This window comes from Lycium barbarum, chromosome 11, assembly GCF_019175385.1.
Source record: "Lycium barbarum isolate Lr01 chromosome 11, ASM1917538v2, whole genome shotgun sequence".
Lineage (NCBI taxonomy): Eukaryota > Viridiplantae > Streptophyta > Magnoliopsida > Solanales > Solanaceae > Lycium > Lycium barbarum.
Genome location: NC_083347.1, coordinates 115,930,668 through 115,937,130, shown reverse-complemented (window position 1 = coordinate 115,937,130; position 6,463 = coordinate 115,930,668). Strand labels below are relative to the sequence as shown.

The window sequence follows — 6,463 nt, the reverse complement described above, 5'->3', positions numbered from 1 at the left end:
CTCAACACTAATGCTAACAAAAGAAATTTAATTTACCACTAAGAGTGACAATAATGTTGAATATCTATTCTTTAGTTTTGCATAATTGGTTTAGAGAGTAAAAATACATAACTTAAGTTTTTTTTCTTTGTCATGTAACTAATACTTATTAGCCGTACTTATTTTAGCATGACTTAGTATTTTTAGATTGTGATCATTTCCTTATGGCTTATTAATTAGCAGTATTTATTTTAACTGAGTTTATTATCTTTTGTTGAATATTTTAATACAATGTCATCACTCTTCTCACATTTTGTGTTATTTTCTTAAGAAACACCTTAATTATATAGTTGTATCTTACTAGGACTAAAGAAATATTTGAAGTAAAAGTGTATATGTTTTGTATCAAGACTATTCGGGAAAGAAAAAAACCCGAGAAAACCCGAATTATATTGGTTTGGTTTAGTGTATAAATTTTAAAACCCGACGCAATTGATTTGGTTTGGTGTTTAAAATATTCGAACCAACCCAGTCCATGTACACCCCTAGTCAGCACAATGGTGGATAGTGTAACACTCGGTTGGGTTGTTGATGGATGAGGTTGACTATGAATGGATTATTGAAACACATAGTTCGATGCAGGTAAGATTGCACCTTATGGACGATATGTTGCAATGCATAGGTGTCACTTTGATGTTGTATTTGAGCTGAACATGTATATCTGCTATCATTCACTTGTACATATTATTGCACTCAAATTATACATTATATCCCACACATGGCATGCACCGTATTTTTGGAGACTTGCTCCACGTGAATTGACGGCCAGGCGGGTTAATGATCTTACTACTACTAGTATTGCTAGGCTTTAGGCTCATCCTCATTGTCGTTTTTGTTTGTACAGATCCTACTACTAGTATTGCAGCAGGCATTGTGTTTTTGCTAAGGTGAGTCAAATGCTCTTCATTGTGGTGGCAATCATCAGTTCTTTTCCCTTATTGTCGATTTTCTTGCTTCACACTGAGCCTCACAATTACACTCAAATATTCTTAGATGCTTCTTGACGGTACTACTGGGTTTTGGTGTATTCAGACTTGTGATATTCTCTATCTTTCCGCTTTGTGAAGAAATTTCATATCTGAGCTATGGAATATTCGAATTAAGCTAAAAGAGGAGGATTAAAATTTCAGAAAAATGGTCAAAATTACCCTTCAACAACACGACTTAATCTAATTAGACAAGGATGAGGGTCAATATGGATAGAAGTCCAATTTTTAGAAGTCGAGGACATTTACCAAAAGATAACAGATTGAAGGGCAATTTGGAACTTTTCCGAAAAATAATTTCCTGACTAGTTCTGTTTACAATCTTAAAATGAACAGAAGGAAAGAAAATCACGGGCTGTGACCATGAAGGGGACAAAAGAAACATCTAATAATTCTATTTGGAGCAGCATATAAAAGATTTGAACCTAACACAAATTTGTGTACACAACTTACATTTTTAGCCATTATTAAGAAGATACAAAGGGAAAGATAACGAACACATGCTAGAATGCAAGGATTAACTTCACGTGTTACCACTGAACTTTTATCTTATTTTTTATTACATTAAGGTATGAACTTTACCATCTATAATAATAAGTCACAAAGTTATCTTTTGTCCTATTAAAGTAATTGAACTATGACAAAATCACTCATAAAATACAAATGACCAGGATGCTGAGTTTCCGGCTTAGAGAACACAAATGAGAGAAATAATTAAAATCCATCAAGCATAATTTCACTACCCATATTTTAATAAACAAAAGACAATTAAACGAAACAAAACATAAAAAGAATTGTCTAGCGTCGAAAATTTGGCATACCGATCATTTGTATTTTCTAAGTAGTTCACATATCGTACACAAGTGAAGGGGAATCTTAGTAGCTCAGTTGGTTGGCTATCTGAACTTTCACCTTGTTAGTGAGGGTTCGATTCCCCACCTTGTAATCCCCTCTCCCGTTTCCCGTTTCCCCTTCCCCTACCCTTATGTAATAATTAAAAAAAAAAAAAAACAAGTGAAGAGAAATGTGGGCTGATGCAGCAGTGAGTTCAAGAACTGCTGCATGGCCCCGTGTTGGGTCCCCAGCAAGGCTGAATGCAAAGGTGTCAAATGTGTATGTGTGACCATCTCATTTAAAAGAATAAACGATAAGAGAGAACGCACTTTTATTTATTTAATTATATTCTCAAATAAATTCATTGTGGCTAAATATGAAATTTTTCGTGGCATGGCACCAATGTGTTTATGGAGTAGATGCATTTTCCAGCATCCAAGGCTGTCAAAAATAATATCCTTATTCCTTTCTCAGGTTGGCTTAGTTTACTCCCATGTAACTGTTAACATTGAGTTCTAATTAATTATTCAATTTCTAGACAGTTTTGTAAGTATTGCATGTACTAGTTCTATTTGATGCCATGATTGGTATAGAAACTTAAACTGATTGCATGTCTACCTTGAGTTTTGAGCTTAAAGTCGAAAACTTTTGGCTCAAGTCTGAAACAAAAGTTGGTATGTTCCCCCGTCTTCAAATGCAAAGCTGAATGAGCTAATGTGAGCAATTGTCCGTTTTGAGCTAAGGCCTCACGGTTTCTCCTGAAAAGTCTCACAGCATTAAGAGTATCACTATACCTCGTAAGAGTATCACTATACCTAGTATATAGTTTCCTTTTCTTTCAGCTACCAATGTGGAAGTTTGTTCGTACCCCAAATCATCTCCCCACAAACTAAGTTTCACATTACCCATTACCAATCATGGGTTAATTCAAAGATGCGGGTAAATATAGCAAACCGGCCCATAGACGGGTAAAGGCACTAATACAGGATATATCACATTTACAGCTTTAATTTATAGCTAAAATGACCACTTAATCAGAATTAACTTGTAGTAGTGCTTAAGATATATCACATTTACAACCTGATATGAAGATCAACATATTCTCTAAGTAAAACTTCTATCTTTATGGCAGTTCATATCAATATGGACATCGAACAATCTTCCTAGAAAAGGCGACATACAGAGGAAACAGAACAATGTAACCCGATAAAACCTACCCGTATACAAATTCAAGAATTTATGAAACTTTCTACCCTGATATTATCCTTCCTTGATAGAAACTTCATGCAAATCGGCGGATTCACACCTGACAAAGCTAGTATCGAACTAGGCAAGGTCCAGATCCCATCACCACAAATTAGTCCAGACGCTACGGCTGGTCCAAATGCATCGGCCTTGGCCTTGTTTATCTTTGTCCATGAACAATATCAGGCTCCCGAGACACATATCAATCGTGAAATACGATCCAAGATAGAACGGTATAGCCATTGCCATCGGAAGAGGAATATACTTCGCCTTGTTCTTTCCTACAGCGTCCCTTACCGCGTTGATAGCAATAGCTCCGAGGAAGAATACGTAGCAAAGGGTGAGACAATTCTTCGGTAGAGCTGAGAATCCTTCGACTCCCAAGATAGACATGTTACGATAGACGAGCGCATAAGGGGCCGGATACTCTGAACCGGGAACACCTAAGTCATGGAAGGCCTTGTAGAAGAGCCAAAATACACAAGGAGAAATGGTACATCCCATCGCTGTTCCGATTATTTGGCTTATGAACATGAACCTTGGAGAAGCTAAAGTCATGTAACCGGTTTTGAAGTCCTGCATTAGGTCAGACACAGTGGAGACTATGTTCATCATGACACCACAAGCAGCTAATCCCGCTAGAACCCCACCGTAAGCGGAACCCGCCTATGCCCCAATCGTGAAGATGGCTAGCTTTCCGTATGTGGATGCCAACGACCAGTCGGTGAGACCACATCCGTAAGCGTTGCAGAAGGCTAGTACCGGTGCAAAAATGTTTATCACGATGATGTAGTACCACCTAAGTTGATGGAAAATGTGTGGAAGCGTTATAGTGGAGAGGATGGCAATTCCAATGTAACCGGCTATCGCAACCCATGTAGGGATTTGATCCTTGAGGAAAAGCTCGGTTCGTATCCGATCATCATAAGATAGAGGTGCCTATGTAGGGGATGCATGGACACCAACAGGAAGGACAGACCCTGCTCTTTTCTCGCGGAATTGACAATATATACCATATAACGTTCGTCCAAGTACTTTGATGAAGTTGTATAGACCATCACCAAGGATCATGGCAATTGCTATAAAGACCTGAAATAGAAGAACATTATAGAAAAGCCATTAACATCATTTTGAATTTTAAGAGCTAATTAAAAACTACGTGTCATTTTGATTACATACCCTGTAACCCTGTATACCGTGAAGGTTGCTAGGACTTTGATCAGCAGGGTACCCATGACCTTTTCTGTCTTGAATAAAAGGCCACATTATACCCCACGAAAGGATCGCTCCGACTAGCAATGATATGTTGATTAGATAAGGACATATCATCCCAACACCAACATATGTCGCCGAGAAGTCAAAATAAAACCTGGTTGATAAGAGAAATAAGTCAAAACATTATAATGATATATGGGAAGAAAGTTAATTATCTTGTGTAGAACAAGCACAAGTTGGGAGGACACATGGAGAGACAGATATAACAAGAAATATGCTTCCAAGTTAATGAATGAACACAAAACATCTATGTTGCTCGGACTCTTCCAAAAATGTCACTGGGTGCATATCAGATCCTCCAAAAGTAGTGCATTTTTAGACGATCCGACACGGGTGCGATAATATTTTTGGAGTCGGAGCAACATAGCAAAATAGCCTTGTTTCGGATTTACATGCAAAAACATCAGATATTTGTTCATTAGAGTCCAAAAGGTTAATTAAACTTAGGACAACAGCATTTTGTACAACAGCGTTTTGTAAGTTATTGAAAACGAATTGAAAACTTTACTTATATGCTAATGATTCCAAACGCTTATTCAGTCTTTTCCAGTTGTTCTATTGTACACAAGTAAGCTTATCATGAATTCATGTCAAGTAAGCTTATCATGAATTCAGGTCAATTGATGTGAGCAAAAAGTTGATATTACTTGAAAGTCAAACATACTTGTTCTCGTAGGCTTTGAGACCGAACGTGGGAAAATTCACGAATCCACAGCCATCACCACCTGTGAAAAACCACTGGAAGAAACCCCACAAGAAGCTGAAGGTGAAGAACTTTCCCAAAGCTTTTACTAGTTTCCTGCACAGAGCAATTAGTACTGTAAGTACTATAATCTATAAGACTATAGATTATTTAGTAAAATTCATACGAAATTAGAGACTCACTTGGCTAGCTTAGCTCCTTGTGGAGTATGGAAACTGTTGATCAGGTGAGCAGTTGCAGTGCCACTCGGATAAGTAAGTTTGAAGTCTATGATCATAATCTGAAACATATTTACACAATCTCAAAAATGCAACTGATCCAAACAAAATAAGAACAGTTCGCAGTGCTTTAAAAGTGAAAAGCGCAATAAAACAACAAGGTCCATGGGGCTTGAAGAGAAAAGCCACAAGTGAAGCCCACAATTTACAGAGAACTAAACATACCACTCATACACGAATTTTTGTACTTCAATAATTAAATTGCAATTAATATAACTAATATTAACATCCAATATATAATAATGTCGATATTAATCCATCTCCTCAAAAGTGAGATACAAAGAAATGACCATTCGGATCACTTTTATGTCATTGTTTGATGCACACATTTCTATGAAGCAATAATCCCTCGAATCGCATCACTTAATCACTTTAAGTGGGAAAACGAGACCTTACTCTGATAAATAGTGAGCAATTCATTCCAAAACTACTTGAGGCCTATAGAAGTGCCGTCGCTGATTTAGAATTTTAAGTTTATGGGTTCAAAATTATAAAAAGTGCAGCCTACTGAGTTTTGAATAGATTATTTATACATATTAAGTTGACCTCTTAACACAAATACAGAGTTTTAGCCAAAAGTATTGGTTCTGTTGAACACGTAACCAAAACTCTAGCTCGCCTTGGCTAGAAAATGTGTTATACATATACATTACAGATGTAATGCTGAGTGAAGAGTTTACCTTACGAAGGGGAACAACTGAGAGAAGTCCAAGAAAGCTAACAACAAAGAGAAAACCCATCATCCATCCCAAAGAAGTTCTTAACATTATCTGCAGCATTAGCTTCAGTTGACTGCTTAGCAACAACTTCGCTCATACCAAAATGATAGCTTCCAAAACCTCCTGCTCATCAAAAGTAAAATAAATGTAAATAAATAAAATACGAGATATTTAATTTTTAGATGCTTTTTATCACATTAATAATGCCTTGGCGAAGGGAGAGTGCACGAATTTTAAAAGAATGTTCGGTGATTTCTTTTCATCTGTAAAATGTTTGGAGAACAAAATTAGTGTTTGTGTTGATAGGAGGTGACAAATACCTTGTGAAATAGTTCATTTGCATGCAAACTGGCCTGAACATCATATTTATCAAGGAAAAAATGG

General features: G+C 36.7%; 1 pseudogene; it reads right to left on the bottom strand.

Annotated features, from left to right (window-relative positions):
- Positions 1-2,893: 2,893 nt before the first annotated feature.
- LOC132619240 (probable metal-nicotianamine transporter YSL7) lies at positions 2,894-6,197 on the bottom strand (annotated as a pseudogene).
- Between the last annotated feature and the right edge of the window lie 266 nt (positions 6,198-6,463).